At 34.9% G+C, this 16,723-nt stretch overlaps 1 protein-coding gene across 3 annotated transcripts in view; it reads right to left on the reverse strand.

The window, feature by feature from the left end:
* CSMD1 (CUB and Sushi multiple domains 1) overlaps nucleotides 1-16,723 on the reverse strand; it is a 1,052,894-nt gene that overhangs the window by 358,371 nt on the left and 677,800 nt on the right. The window lies entirely within an intron of this gene.

A 16,723-nucleotide genomic window follows, 5' to 3' on the forward strand; every position in this document is an offset into this window, starting at 1 on the left:
AAGATAGCAACTCCCACCTGCCTCCAGCCTCCTTTCAGGCAGTCGTGGAGAGTGAAAGTCTCTCCTGATAAGGCATCTCCTTTTCTCCAGGCGAAACACCCCCAGCTCCCTCAGCTGCTCCTCACAGGACTCATTCTCTGGACATATCATCAGCCTTGTTGCGCTTCTCTGGACACTGCTATTTCTGATACAAGCCATTGTCACTGGCCTTATGTGCCACCTGGGCACTCACTGGCTCGTGTTCAGCTGGCTGAGGACCAGCAGCCCCAGGTCCTTTTCTTCCAGGCAGCTTTGCCAGCCCCTCTGGCTCCAGTCTGTAGCACAGCAGGGGTTGTTGTGACACAAGTGCATGACTGGTACTTGGCTTTGTTGAACCTCAGACTGCTGGTCCAGAACTGTTCAGATCCCTCATTCAGCACTCCAGCCCATTATAGTGTTGTCTGCAAAGCACATGATCCTCTCATCCTGATCATCAATGAAGATATTAAACAGAACTGGCGTCGATACTGAGCCCTGGGGACACCACTCATGACTGGCCACCAGCACAGGACAATGACAACATTAAACTGAATGATCCATACTGGATTGAACAGAACTCAAGGACAAGAGATCACAGAAATAGATGAAACATGTCTTTATATATAGTCTTTATTAAGAAACTAACACAGTGAGGTCAGTCAGCATGAAACAAGATAATATCTTATTTAAACATAGCCAAGCAGTTCTGGGACAGGTAGACCAGGACTCAACCTTCGAGTGACCATCACAAAACTATAGCTGCTGCTTTCAAGACAGTAGATTATTTTCACAGAAAAAAAAAACAAAAAAAAAAAAAAAAAAAAAAAAACAAAAAAAAAAAAAAAAAAAAAAAAAAAAAAACAAAAACCCAGAAGCAAGAGAGAATAAGAGAAAGAAAAAGGCAATGACTTTTGAATATGTCTTAGAAGAGGAATTTAAGAACAAATCTACTGGATGACTTCCAAGTACAAAAATATCTGAAAGTCAAATGGACCTCAAGCATTAAAAATACAGGAAAAGAAGTCCATAAATCTTGTACAATTATGAGGAATTCCTGAATGAGTATTTTAGATAGCTGTAATAAGATCAATAAATACCTTTCAAGCTAGTACTTAATTTTAAAAAATAAGCTTTCTCTTGTCCACCTTACATGGTATTAGAAAAGAAAGAAAATATGAGAATATGAGAAAGTGCTGTGGAAAAGAGATGTCTGAGATGGTATAATAACAAATTATTTCATGGCTACCAAAAAGACACTAAAATGAAATATGAACATGGTTCCCAAAGTCATATATGCAGAGAACAGGGGATGGAGATGCAAAATAAATTTTTGTCTGAGCCTGATAACAGGAACAGGTAAAGAAAAACATACAAACAAACAAAACCCAGGAAACACTGTTCCATGAAAAAATATTAAGGCCTACAGAAAAAAAAAACAAACCAAAAAAACAAACCAACCAAAAAAAACCTCCAAACCTACCAACCGATCAACCAAAAAGAAGCAAAAAAACGACACCAAAAAGAAACAACAAAAAAACCCCTAAAAATCCCCAAATACAAAACAACACCCCACAGATCATAATAATAATTTTACATCAATTTCCTGTGAAGTTTTGCTTGAGATAAGACCAGGGAAAACCTTAACAGAAAAAGCTATATCTCCTTCAAAATACAAAATCGTTTGTTTGAAGTAATCCATGTGATAAAATTAAATATGTCAAATTCTTAAAATTCTATTACAGTGCCTCTACAAGTCTACAGCCAGGAAAAATGCAAAGCAACTCATAATTAACCTCTGGATCCATTTCATTTTATCCTTGTAAAGTTAAGTTTCATCTGTCTTTGTGAAAAAATTTACTCTTACCACATATACAAGATTTAAAATCAGTTTATATCTCTCAGGTATTTAAAAATGCTTATGGCATATGCAGTTTCTTGTTACAGAGCTGTCTTCACCCTGAGAGGCAGTGCTATGACCAGGAAAGCACACCAGATTTGGTTACAGGAGTTTTATAATGAGTCATCTTTGGTTGGCACAAAGGGTTAGCTTGTGTTTCTCACCAATGTTTGTTACAGGATTGCAGCAAGCAGAAAAAGGTAACAGAGCTGTCCCAAAAATGCATGGCATAACCATTGTACATCTATATATTTATATTGTCACTCTCCTTGTGTGAGCCTTTTAACAGGATGAAGGAGAATTTCAACAAAAGAAATTTGAAGTCATATACTGTAAAGAAAATTTTAACTTTGATTTTTGTAAGTTTACCTTTAGGCTTTGCTTTGATGCATGTACATGGTAAAATATGCAATTTATTTGAACTATTAAAATGGATTAATTACAAGTACAGTAATTAATGCTGTGTGTCATGAACATCTGGATTTGGATTATACCAGAGATCTTTTAATCTTAATAAATTTGTGTAAGATTTTCTCAAAGAAAAAGAATGCCTAAATGTTACTGTCCAGAGTTTGTTCTAAAAAGCTTATAATTTGTCTTATTACTGGATAAATCATGCCTGCAAAGACTTTTGATGAGATATTTACCATGATGCAAGTGCATCAAGTCAGCTGGATGTGTGTTTTGACCCAAAAGCATTAAGGTTTTGTTATCACAGTGCTACATTCACAATTCAGCTCCATGCTTCTGAATCAGCACTGGCATTCCAGCTAACCTGGAGGACAAATATAAAGAGATGACACAGACATATATCCTAAAACAGTCTTTAGAAGTCCAGTTCTGGCACTGCTTCATTGCAATTCAAACATGAAGACCTCCCAGATATTCAAAATGCTAAACTGCTTCCTAATGTTCTGAAAAGTTTCTTTACTAATTCAGTGATTGTGCAAACCATCTTAATATTTGCTTATAATATTTTGAAAATTTTGTCTAAGGCTAATTCATGACCAATGATTAAATTTTCAGGGATGCCATTCAAGTAAGAATGACCCTTACTGCAACCCCTACAAAGAATCAGGAGTTCTGCACTTGCAGCCCCACAGTTTCCACTTCCGGGAAAAAGAAATTTGAAAAAAACTGTAACAGGCATTTTTTTGTGGGGCAGAAGTTATTATTACAGAAATTACTCATGTTGTATTTCAAAGGTGAACCACTACACATTGGGATAGCAACTTAACATTGATCTGCTCTGTTTTCTCAATTTTCTGTGAACCAAACCAAAATTGTTAAGGTGAACATTTGATACAGAAAAAGTAAACCAAGGTGTTTGACATTCATGTTATGTCACAGAAGCTAGTATTTTTCTGTTCTTGTACAGGGAGATTCCTTATTTGTAGGGAAAAATTACTCAGTTTCTTCCTCTCACTTGATCAGATACCTGTAGTTACCATTGTTATGTGATTATTGTAGCTAGTAGGCTCCTCAAAATTCTGAAATTTAAAAAAAAAAAGCCAAACAAAAACAAAAACAAACAAACAAAAAAACCCAACAAAACCAAAAACCCCCCCACTTTCATATTCCTTACCATTTGGTGAGAAAATTAGAACTGAATGGCTCCAACCCGCTGGTTAGGGCATTGTGTCCAGAGGAGGGGCACCAAAATCTTTTGTTCAGCTCTAATATGTTGTTAAATAAATATCTTTATGGCAACTTGAACAAATTATGTAAGAAAACTTAAATTATTACTCTGTAACATACTGTATTCCCAGAGACAGTACAATCAAAAATGGAAAATTTCAGTTTGATGAAAAGTAATAGTCAAACTGTAGTATATACACATCAGTATTATCATGTGAACTCTGCAACCAAATGAAAAGCATCACAGAGGCCTTAGCAATTCTTATGACCCACAAGTTTAAGTTATCATTATGCAAACTAATTTTTTTTTTACTTAAACAGTATTAATAGGAGATATTTGAAGTATTTTTTGCTCTTTTAAATTCTCTCAAAGGACTCTAATATGAGGTTTTTCTACTTCTCCATAACTATTTTTTTACTCCTTTTATATTTAACACAAGGATCCATTACATGACTGTCACAAAATAGCACTTTCTTTAGTCTCCCCTGTTGAACACAGCTTTGGTGTAGAAATTGGTGTTGTACATACAACATCAATTTTGCCAACCTTTTTCTGTTATAAGACATGGGCTTACAGATATCCCATTAAAGTACTGTCAAAAATTAGGCATATGAACTACAACATCAATTTTTAGTCTTAACCTCTCAGCTGATATCTTCTATTTTGCCATCTTTCTCAGAAGTGCTCAATATTGTGAAGAATGTAAACATACGCATTTAAGAAAAAACTTACTGCTGACAGATTATTTTCCTTAAATTATAATTTCTACACTAGCATCAGGTGGGAGATTTTGTTTTGCTTTGATTTGGGGTTTTTTGGGGGGGTGAGAGTCTAGTGAGTTTTTTTCGCTGTTGTAAACATGCTGTGAATCTTTAATGCAATTGCCATTGTATTGAAAACCTGAGCCTGCTCTTCTCTGCTTTATGACAACAAGGGTATAAATGTGAGCAACAAGGGGCACACATATTATACTGATATTGCATGTATATTGTTTCATGAAGTCCCAAAAGCCCTTTCTTTTGGGAAAGAAAGTTGTTGCCTTTCTTCAGCTAAACAGTTACAGGTAATGGTGTGCAGGCCTTTGTCCATGGGGAATTCTAGATAGCTATACAACCATTCAAGCCATTATAGTTAAGCTTTTATGAAGATTTGTTTCCAGTTAAAATATTGTGAAATGGAATTTGACAAGGTCTTTTTTTCCCCTGTTTTTAAGAGGCCAGAAATTAAAACACTTTCATAATTAATTTCTAAGACATAGCTATGAATAATATTAGTTTTATTTGAATTTATTTGGAAAATATAATTCAAGATCTAGCTGTTTACAATGTGACAGATAGGATTATTCAATGCTGTCCAGCCTAAGGCCCTGTATCCTGGCCTCTGTAAATTTCACAAATGAATTTATATTTTAGACTGAATTTTAGTTTAGGGTTTTTTTTTTGGTTTTTTTTGGGTTTTTTTTGGTTTTTTTTGTTTGTTTTTTTTTTGGTTTTTTTTAAAGCCTTCACACAACCAATTTAATCAACCATCATTTTAGAATGATGTCAGAGGAAAAGAATTTTTTTTTTGTTAAAAATACTTTTTCCAGATACTTCTTAGAAGTGACTCTGCTCTTCGTTATTATGCAGATTGAACCTTTAAAATAGAAGAAGATTTGACCTTTAACTGTCCTGTAAAAAAACATTTTGGTCTTTTTTCCTTTTTCTGTGTCCATGAAGAGCCAATCACATAGTCCATGTGCTAAACCTACTCATATGACCACTTTTACAGCTTTTAAATATTAACAACTATAATTACCTTTGAGTACTTTGTGTATTACTTGATGACATCTCACCAGTACTAAAGCTAATCCTGCTACTCCCCTAATCCAGGGGAATTTGTTACCCACAGCAGTGTTGTTTACAAAGGGTGGGAGAACACAGCAGGGGCTCAGGAGGGATCCAGAAATTCTAGCTGAGCTTCTGTCAATTAAAGTGCTTTCAGCATCTATTGTACAGACAAAAGAAATTTAAAAAATATCTGATTGTTAAGGGAGAGCAAGGTAATGTGTAACTGTATAACAAACAGTTTAAATTGCATAATAATACACAACTTCCTCAACAAACCTTTCATTTTGTCTATACAAGAAATGAAAGACAAAAGAAAAAATTGTAACTCTATTGTCCCCTGAAACACAGATTGCCTATATACCATGAGCCAGGACCACTGACAGGCATGGGCATGGAGAAAACATTCCCAAAAATATGAAAAATTAGGACTAGGCTCGGACTTTTGCCAAAACCATTATTGTAATGTAATGTAAATATATTTTTGTAAGAAACAAGTTGTAAGTTATTTTAAAAGTTAAAGGCTTTAATAAAAACAATGTCACTCATTGAGATGTTCTTCCTACATTCTATGAGGGAAAATCACTACGTTTTTCCTAGATATCTCTGATAATCATGCTGTTATTATAAGAAAGTGTCAAGAGAAAGAGGACTAAAATATTTACTATTAGACAGAATCGTCATCTTAGAAATTATCTAAGCCGTAAGAATGCAAGTAGACAAATAGGACTGCTATACTTGTATTTAGCATGTATAATATGTTAATACAGAATATAAAATAGCTGCTACAGTACTGGAGAATTCCAAAACCATAATCCAATTCCAGCTAACGTGGCAGATTTGTCTTTTCTCCTTTTGCCAAGAATTTTTTCTTATGAGCTTTAATTACCTGGTGTGCAGCAGATGGGCTCTTTTTATTAGTTGGTAGACAACAGCATTTTAAGCATGAAGTGTTAATAAGCTTGCTGTTAGAGCAAATTGTGTCATGTCCCTTTAACATCTCTTTCGCACCAATTTTCAGCCAAAAGGTTTTGTCATCTGAATTACACACAATTGTTGTCTGAACTAAATATAGTTTTTCTGCTTTTACGTTTTTATTGTTAAGGAAACTTTCCTGTCTGACCATACAGGAGCCACACTGGCAGTCACACTCCCACACCAGAGACTTTAAGGGTAGGGACTGAAGCCCCTTCACAGCAGGCAGCTCCAGTGATTTGACAGGTTCCTGTTTCTCTCTCTGCACACCCCACTCTCACACAGTCAGGCCACGTTTTCTCACTGGTTCAACCCCTGGTTTCCCACAGCAGAGTCTCAGACCAGGATCCCTAAAATAATTTAATCATGGTGCATTAACAGAAAAACAGGTCGAGCTGTTATTCTTCTGAGGAAGAACCGCGAAAAAAGGAAACCTCAGGGCTTTTGTACCCTCACAGTCCAAGCTCTGGACTCTTCCAGCAGAGTCTTCAGCTCTTGCCATGTCTCTGAGTGTTTGGTCCCCTGGCTGGGCCACAGATCCCCCATGCCCTTTATTTGCAAAGTTTATTGCAGTTTTTTGTCTAGTTTTTGGGCTTCACCTGCAGCTCAAGCTGTGTCTTGTTCACCTGCTACTGGCACTGAATGAATTCCTCAATATTTACTATATTAATTTCTTCACCAAGAGAGGCTTTCTCCTTATGAATACCTCCTGTTACCTTCAGCTTAAATGTATTGTTCAGAAAGCTTATGAGTGCCTCTCCCATGTAGTGTCAGCAGGAGGCAGCGAAACTTGGAAAGAGAACAGAATTGCAAGGTTTGAGGCAACTTCTGCCAACAAAATGTGCCGAAGAGTCTACTGAAGAGTTTGCACTAATCAAAAAATATGTAAAAATAAACAGCAAAGAAGGAAAAATAGAGTGTATTCTCTTACACTAGCACACACTGAAACAAACAAAGTGACTGTTTACTAGGGAGAATGATGGGAGTTTGGACCTTGTAGATATGTTTGTAATCCTATGTGTGAAAGTTGTATACGTATGAAAGCTCGTACATGTAAGTGAAGAAATAATGCAAACACTAGACTTCTGTCTGCAGCAAACTGTGCCAACACTGTTAGTTCACATTAGTTTTTAATTTGTTTTATTAAACTAAAAATAAAACTATCCAAGAAAATTAGCAGATTTGTTTCATTCCTTTATTCTATATATATGCTTTATCGGTTCCCTCAAAAGATGTATTTTGAGTTGCCATGCCTTTAGCTGACAAATGTGTGTGACACTCATCCTGAATATCTCACTCATTGGGAATATTTCAGATTCTCAGTAGGGTTGCATATTACTTCTCTAAAGAAGTAGCAATGTCTAAATATGTATTTTAAGGACAGGACTTCAGTGGATGACAAAACAGGAACAAAGAGCTGGTAAATATTATTGGCAATATTCTAGGCAGGGCTGATGTTTTCAATTGTTTTAAAGTTGCTCAGAAAGTTGTTTGTATTTTTTTCTTTCACTTGTACATAACTATCAAATAGAGGCAGTTGGGGCTTAAATTTTCTTTTTCAGGCATTTGCTTTGGATTTCTTTATGATTGTTTTAATGATATTAAATTGAAATAATTGTTCATTCATTCACTTTTGAGACAACCACAAAGAAAACACAGTTCTCCACACTAAAAAAAAAAAAAAAAGAAAACCAACCACTTTTTCCATGGGAATGCATTAACACCACCTTTGAAACTCATATTTGTTGCAAAAGTGATCTTTGTGTCAAAGATGTGCATTTTGCTCTTCCATCATCTACTAAAAATGGCCAAATAGGAGGCCTTTGGAAAACAGTAATTCAAGATGATTGAAAGAAACATGTTTAAGCCATACATCCCAAGTACACACCAAATTTAACAAAAACTTAAGGTGCTGAAGTGTCATGTGCCTTCTAGTGATCAATGAATATCCAGAACTCTCCACTTCTAGTGATCAATGAATATCCGGAGAGGTAATCTTTCCTTGCATAATCATCTACTCTTTTTCTTCCAGACCTTCCTGAGTGGGAACCCAGTGCCTGATTCAAATACAGAGGGAACAAATTTAAATGGATTTAAATGGCAACAGTCAGACAGTTTGAAAGTAATGTCAGAATTTCAAAAGAAAGGGGGAAAAAAGTATGAAAAAGAAAGAGTGAGGTAGCTAGAAAAAGCTTGAACACTGCATAAACACTGTTCAATGACAGCCACAACTCTGATGTTTTATCAACATTGGTTTGGTCCCAAATATGAAACACAGCATCATATAGGCTGCTCTGAACAAAACTAAAATGCAGTATATGCAAGACAAGAAGCAATGGCTTCTTGAATAAGAACAGAAAGACTGAAAAACAGTAAAAAAAAATCTAGCCAACCTGACTGAAATTGAAGGCATGTTCTATTTTTTATAACAGTGGTGTGGGATTCAAGCTCTGCCTCTCCAAAATATCTCATTCTCTGTCAAACCAAGCCTATCTACAAATTAGCACTTCTCCTTGAGGACTACATCAGAAATTACTATCATTTATTGTTTTTAAGAGGTTTTGAATTTTCATACTCTAAATTAAGTTTTTAGTATATTCCCTAGACACAACAGAGTAATATACAAGCACTGCTTCATGCTGTATTTTTAATCTCAATGTAAGTGCTTTTCATTTTAGCCTCTGATGCTCTGGACTGCAGATGCATCTGCAGACTCCTGAAAACCAGGTCTGGTAGAATTGAGAAAGGAATACGACTTCTCGTACAAATCAGGTTTACCATATGACTTCAAACACATGAAAGAAAATCTGATATGTCAATAAAAAGTTTCTTTTGAATGAAATAATATATGCCACATAAAATGCTGGCTTAGAGAAGCCATACTGTTTTGCTTTTGTTCATTTGCTAATTCTCTGACTTTGTAGCTCCTCTAACAGAGGCACTGAGCTTCAGAGTTCAGTTCAAAAGTGTTAAACTAGGGAAGATATGCATATTTTTGACACATCTTTTGCTTATGCAGGAGAACCTGTTTCATGTTAGAAGCCTGAAGCAGAAAATACTGTGACAGTGAAGACAGAATTCAGACAAGTGCTTGTATTATCAGAAATTGTGTGGACCTTGAGATAAACTTATTTCCTGATGCTGTCATATGTATTAAAACTTGCATTAAAACACCATGGGTATTAAAAGTTAAAATTTTGATACATCAAAAATCAATCTTGTCACTCTTACCAGAGTTCAGATGGCTTGTATGATAGAAGCATATATATGAGCCAGAGCACCACACCTACAGTCCCTTCTTTTTCAAGTATGCCAACGTAAAACAGAAAACTTAGCCAGATACTTCGAGATTTTACTTTGCATTTGTTTTCTAAAAAATAAGTAGCTGAGTAACCTTATTGGTGCTTGTTTAAGAACAAACAATTTGTTCTATTGATTTCAGTGGCAGAACATATGCTGAATAATCCCCTCCCCCTAGCAACTAGTCCTTTCCTGCCAAAAGTAAGCCAATGTATTTATTTCCATTATAATTCCTTCTTGTTGTGTTTGTTCCCATTCCAAAAATATTTCAAATTACCAAATGAACATTATTGACGAAATTAGTATACAACGTTGTATAAATTTTTTACTTCCCTTTTTCCAAGTGAAGGAGTAGTGGACGCAAACTGCTCTGAAGCTCATAAATTAGCTGTCACTGAACAAAACTTCCCTGTTCTAAATATATATGACACTGGTCCTTTCCAGTTCTGCTCAGAAGAGCTGCAGGAATAGACAGACACATTCTGGTGTGACAGGCTAACAACAGACAGTGAGATACTGCACCAACACAGTGAAATTATTTTCCAAAGTGTTTCTTAATGTAGATAACATATTCCAAAAAAAAAAGGAAAATAGTTCAAGACCTATTAAATTCTGAAGATATTCTCCCACAACAAGGATTTAGAAGATCAGGTTCTCAACATATCCACAAGTTCAGTATGAGCCTCTGTGGAAAGTGGAAACCTTGCAGGAGGTGGGAAGTCTCTGACTCTTCCAAAGGACTTAACAGTAAGGGTGTCTGTATTCTGCAGCATGCCTTCACTGCATAGACCAGTGTCATACTTCTTTCTTTAATTAAAGCTGTTTCCATATTTTTATGTCCTAGAAATCTGAATTCACCCGCCCACAAACTCTGAATGCCTTCATAATTTAGATACAATATTTGAATCTACACAGACTTCATTCTGCCAGCTTATTTACTGCCCACATCTATATTTTTAACAGAGCTGTATATAGACCTTAAGCCAAGAAAATTATATAAAAGTATTAAAGTATATATTTATATTTTGCATGAATATTTAATTTATACAGAATTGTAATTGCTGAAAGCAAGTTGCTTATTTTTAAGCCTTTGACTTTGAAAATAACAAAATTTAATGTCAGTTTAGCCTACAGTATGAACATTCACTTTGAATAATCAGTAACATTCTATAATTGTATATGAAAATTAGTTAATGGAAGTTTCAGCTTCCTAGCTGGATAACAATTCATTTTAACCATCCATAATTCAATCAGATTACACCTTGTTTTACATATTTTAACAGAAGCTTTCTTCTGGTTATTTTACAAATTATATATGCAAATTATGTATTAAATAATTGATGAAGCACCTTGTTTTGCTTGTAGCTATAAGGGATGCTTTTCTTCACAAATATATTTAGGCAGTAGTTGTTCTCCCAGCAAGATTTTTGCATAGTATTTTAAAAGATATTTAAACTCCTGCTGTGATCAGGGCTTATTTAGAAACAGCAAGTATAATTTAGTAACCTGATTTATGAAGCCATTTATACAATACAGTGAAATAACATTGTAGAATAATTTCATTGCATAGGGATACTAATCTCTGAAAGTTCCAAACTCTGTAACTCTTGGTAAACTCTATATTATTACAGTCTATGATAGGACAAAGTATATCATGGTAATTAGCCTTCCTATTTTATTAATGCTTTATAAAACAGTTAGAGGTTAATCCAGCAGTTATTTTTGCGTACTGCCCAATTTCACACCATAATACTCAGTAAAAAGGGGAAATAGAGTCATTAATCTTTTACTATGCATGTGGTAAAAGGTGTAATGGAATATTAAGTATTATGCATTATTTACAATTGTATGTATGTATGTAGGTATACATACATACACAGAAGGATATTTTAAATTTTCCAGGATCTATCCCTTCACCTGTTGTATAAAAACGCCAGTGTTTCAAATGTTACTTCCCCCTTTTCTTTAACTGAACAATTAACATTTGCTCAAGTATTTATGTAAAAAGACTTTTTGAAATAAAATTGGCAGACAGGATAGGCCCAAAAATGTTAGATACCTAAGCCTTGTGTTTCCCAATCAATTAAAAAGAGAGATTTATGTTACATTTATTTCTCCAGTGCTTTTAAATGCATGCTTCTTGAAAGGGCAGAGGCCTTTGGAATTCTGCAGAACAAATACACTTTCCAGCAGATTTTTTTAAAAAAACTGATAAGGTCTCTCTACTTTATCCTAGTGTTTTTATGTTGTTTCTATCACTATTTTTGTAAATGCAGCTTCATGTAATATTTTAAATATTCAAAGCAAAAAACAGACTTAATATTGAGAGCACTTAGGCATACAATATCCAAACCTAGGATCTTTTGATATCAACTGCCTATAATTACTTGGGTAGCTTGTTTTGTATCATGTTTATTGGTGATCAATCCCATCACTGATACAAAGTTTCTTAAATTAATGCAAGCATGAGATACTATATTTAATTATTGTAAACTAATGTAGATTAGAGCATAATTTTAAAGAATGAGAGAGATTTGATGTTGTATAGTTGTGACTTTTTAAATTTTAAACTGACAACTATCAGAACAATGAATCATTAACAGTATTTTTTTATCATTATTTGATTCTGATGCAGCATGTAATAAATAGCAGATAAGATCCAAATTCAGTAAGAAATGGTTTTTCATTTGTGAAGACTCAACACAATACAAGAACAAAAAAAAAAGAAACCCCAGAATTTTTAGTGGGAATTTTTCTATTACATGTGTATTTTGAAATAATAATATGGAAGTCTTAAACATGTTTTCAGTGATCCTAAAATAATTTTGGAAAGATATACTAAAAAATTATTAAATAATAACATATTTTTGGGAAAACTTTATAAGATAACTTAAATACAATAACCAGAAATTTGTATTTATATCAAGAGAAGATATACATTTCATTTTTAAAATGTAGTAACTAGCAATAATTTTTCCTTTTATATCTGAAACTTGTCATGACCTTTAGCAGTTGTCGTATCTGTTTAAGTTGACTGCACATTGGTTTGCAACTGATTTCTAAGTATTGATTTATTGATCAAAATATAAAAGTACTTAAAAAATTGATTTCTGCTGAGATATACGAACAAAACAGCCAGAAAATTGTGCTATCAAATGCAACTATTTAGTCCAATATTGTCCTTCTTAAGAAAACACTTTCATTAAATGAAGAACAAAATTTGACTAGTCTCCATATTGCTTCTCTCAAAGTACATTTATCAGTAGTCAAATGTCAAGAAGATGAAATTTAATGTCAGTTTATTTAAAATGTTAGGAATATATTGGTAAGCAATAAATTTTCATCCTAAAATTTTTAAGTTTATGTTACAATTTCCTGAGCCATTTTTCTCAGTTACCCAACAACAAAATAAATAATGACTGCTGTCATTCTTTCTTACATAGAATTAGCAATGTAATCCCATTTTGGTATTAATCACTATAGCTTCAAGAGCATGTGCCATTAATTCAACTTAATGTGCTGCAACCAATCAATACTTAGTCTGTAAACTCATTTGTTCTTTGGCACTACATCACAAAAATAATTGTTGTAAAGTAGCTCTTTTTATCATCTTCAGGGTGAAGAACTGTTTAGGTAAACTCTGTAACTCAAGTTTCAGAGGATGCATAAATCTTACACTAAAATAATGATCTTCAAAGTATTTAACATGGGTTTTTCTAGTATTCTAAAATACATTTTCAAATAATACTACAAAAGCCTGAAGTTGCTTTTGTGAAGTATAAGAGTTTTTTACTCTAGGGAATACTTACACAATTTGCACTTTGTAAAACACAGTAGTTCACATGCACCATTTTGCGCAGTGATGTTAGGTCACTCACTATTCAGTAATTACTATGAAATGCTAACATGGTTCAATATGAATGCCATATTTTTAAAAGAATCACTGTGTCCGTTAATCTTTGTCACTGTTTCAGACTGTGGACATTCCCTGAACTTTGCTGTGTCACACGGCAGACAACTCGCCACACTGCATTTTGACATGAGCAAACTCAGGAAATCAGCTCTCCCAGGCACTTCATTCTCACTGCTGCCTTCCCCTCCTAGCATCACTGCACTGGCAGATCTGCACACACCACATAAACTGTATAATCATTTGCAGTTTTCACCTGATATGATGTGTCTCACCTCACTGAACTTCCTTGGGATTTACTGTGAGCTTGATGCATTCTTGTGCTCTGTCCTCCTGCTGGTGAGGGGGTGTGTGTGGAAGTGTGAGGCTGCCCTGTGGCTGCAGCAGGAAGGTGGTGGCATTAGGGCCTTCTGGGGCAGTCTGCTCTCCTAACCCTTCTCTGTTTCTGGGCTGCAGAAGGCACAAAGATTTGTAGAGGTGCCAATTAGCAGGTCTGCAGTTATGGCCCTGCCTTCCCAATGTTCTGTGAACTGGTATCCAGAAGACCGCTGTTCACTTGTTGACCTCTGTTCACTTGTTATCCTTTGCACATAGCATGACTAGAAGTAACTGCCTGGTATGTAGTCTTTAAGTGATAAAATACAAGGATCTTCTATTTGACTAAAAAATGAGACATTTATAAGGACTATGGCTACCCAATTTTGGTCTATCCTTGCAGCTCACTTCATTAGGGCTGTCTTGGATGTATAAGATTCTTCCGCACAATCTCTCTGTAGAGAGAGCTGAAGAGGTAATGCTCAAGATGTTTAGAGATGATAATCACCCTCTGACAGATTTGCTGGACAGAAATAATGCCATGAAAGCACTCATACAAGAGAAAGCAATAAGAACTTTATTTAATTGGTCACAACGCAAACTATAGTCATAGAAGTTTTAGAAAAGGTCAAAGCTATTAAGGACACAGAGTCTGCAGGTTTTCATGTTAGAATGAGTGACAGCAAGATGGATCTTTGGGAATATAGCATATGTATCAGAATGATAAAAAATGGGTAGGTAACTAATCAGATGGACATCACAGATGTAATTGGATTTACTTTCCCTAAGCAGTTTCATAAAATACAACTCTGCCCTTGCTCCTCTGAGAGATCAGCTTCAGATGACCGATGGTAAATATACTGACTGGATTTGGCCAGCGTTTGTGTCAGCTCAAGCACTTAGAGCCATGAAAACTGCCTGTCTCGTGCCTTTGTCCAGTTTACTCTTTCACACCTTTGCCAAGTGCAAGGCATGGATGAACCAGGGCCATATTTTACTTCAGTTATCTTTCCCATGCTTTTCCCATCCGTGCATAATTTAATCACAATTCAACTGCATCTGGCTCACTGCTCGAGGGTACTGCCTATCAGGACTATCTGGCAAAAAACTAACTTGATATGTTTCCTTTGGGTGTACCAAAGAAAGAAAGAAAGAAAGAAAAAAAAAAAAACCAAAAAAAACCCCAAAACCAAATAAACAAAACAAACAAACACAAAAAACCCAAACAGACAAACCCCCCCCCAAAAAAAACACAAACAAAAAAAAAAAAAACTACCCAAAAAACCCAAACCAACAAAACACAAAAAACCCCAACCCAACCCCCTGAAAACAAACAAAAAAAATTCCCCAAAACCAACCAAAAACCCTACAAAAATCCCACATAAAACCCAGACCAAAACAAAAAACAACGGCAAAGCCCTCTTCTTTCCCTGGAGAGTGCTACAATATATAATGAATTTGCTTTTCAATATAGAAGCACCTTCATCTGAAAGCCATGCTTTGCTACCTGACTCTTTATAAAGAACAGCAGATTTGAAAGAAAGCATCCTGGAATCCAGGCAGGTCCAAAAGGAGGAGAGTGAGCTATGACTGTACATGACTGCAATACTGAAATACCATTCTGCATTCCATAAGGAATTATCAGTAATGTTATTATCATTGGTAACACTGGTAACATTTTCTACATAAATCCTAAAAGACTGTTGCCACTGTGAAATGCTTTTTGAACCAGCTGCTTGCAGGTTCTGCTTGGAAGGAAGAGCTGTGGGAAAGCTATAGGTCCTGGGATGCACAGGATATGCTCTCACAGCATTTTTCGTGATGATATTTGCATTCCATTTACCCCCTATAAACCAAAAAGCCAAAACTAAGCTTTCTGATTTATAGAGAGAGAATATTTAAAAGATCTAACATAAAAATTAGTGAGAGGTGTTGGTATATAATGTATCTTTAAAAAAAAAATATTCTATTTGGCATCAAATTATAATATCCATTCTTATAATTTCTCTGGAGCCGAATGCCCAATTATCTTTTCTGTCTGCATAAATGCAGGTAAGATAAATGGTTAAATAGTTAAAGCTTACATCCGAAAGAGCATCAAAATACATTTGAATCCATCTTATTGTATTTAAGTCTTATATTAAAAAAACCCAAAACTTATATATGTGAAACTAATGGTAATAATAAAAATACACTTCTTAGATTTATATTGGAAAGTCAGATGTGATAATAAAGTTTTACAAGTCAAAACAAAAAGAACAAAGAGACAAGTTTCATTTGAGGTAAACAACAGACTGCCGTATAATAATTTCTTCCATAGCCTGTCTTACTTCCACTTTCTGTAATTACGTGTGGTGTTTGACAGCATGTGCTCTGAGACCGTTAGCAGAGATCACACAGCTCCCAGAAGTAAGTTATAAATAATGAAATTATCACCCATTCAAATACAGACACCAAAGAGATGAATCAACTTTTTCTGCTACACCTTGCATAAAAAGTTCCTTTTTAGTACCATGCCATCAATGTGCAATATTTAAAGCAGAAAATTGTCATGCCCCTTTTGTTCCAGTGAGCCTACCAAAAAGTCACTTTGCATTAAACAATGCACGACAGAAACACAGAGAAAAAAAACATATCCTCTAGACATCAGCTTTCAAGACACTCATTCTCCCTGCACTTGCAGAATGGCACATGAGGCAAACACAGCATAGGTTTTGCTTCATTGAGTTCACTGTTATTACATGAGGAATTAATTTATCTGAATACATCTGAGACATTACATTAACACTTTTAATGAGTTCTGTGTGAATGCTGGCCTAACCTCTGGCTTTTTTGGTTTGATT

Source organism: Passer domesticus, chromosome 3 (genome assembly GCF_036417665.1).
Source record: "Passer domesticus isolate bPasDom1 chromosome 3, bPasDom1.hap1, whole genome shotgun sequence".
NCBI lineage: Eukaryota > Metazoa > Chordata > Aves > Passeriformes > Passeridae > Passer > Passer domesticus.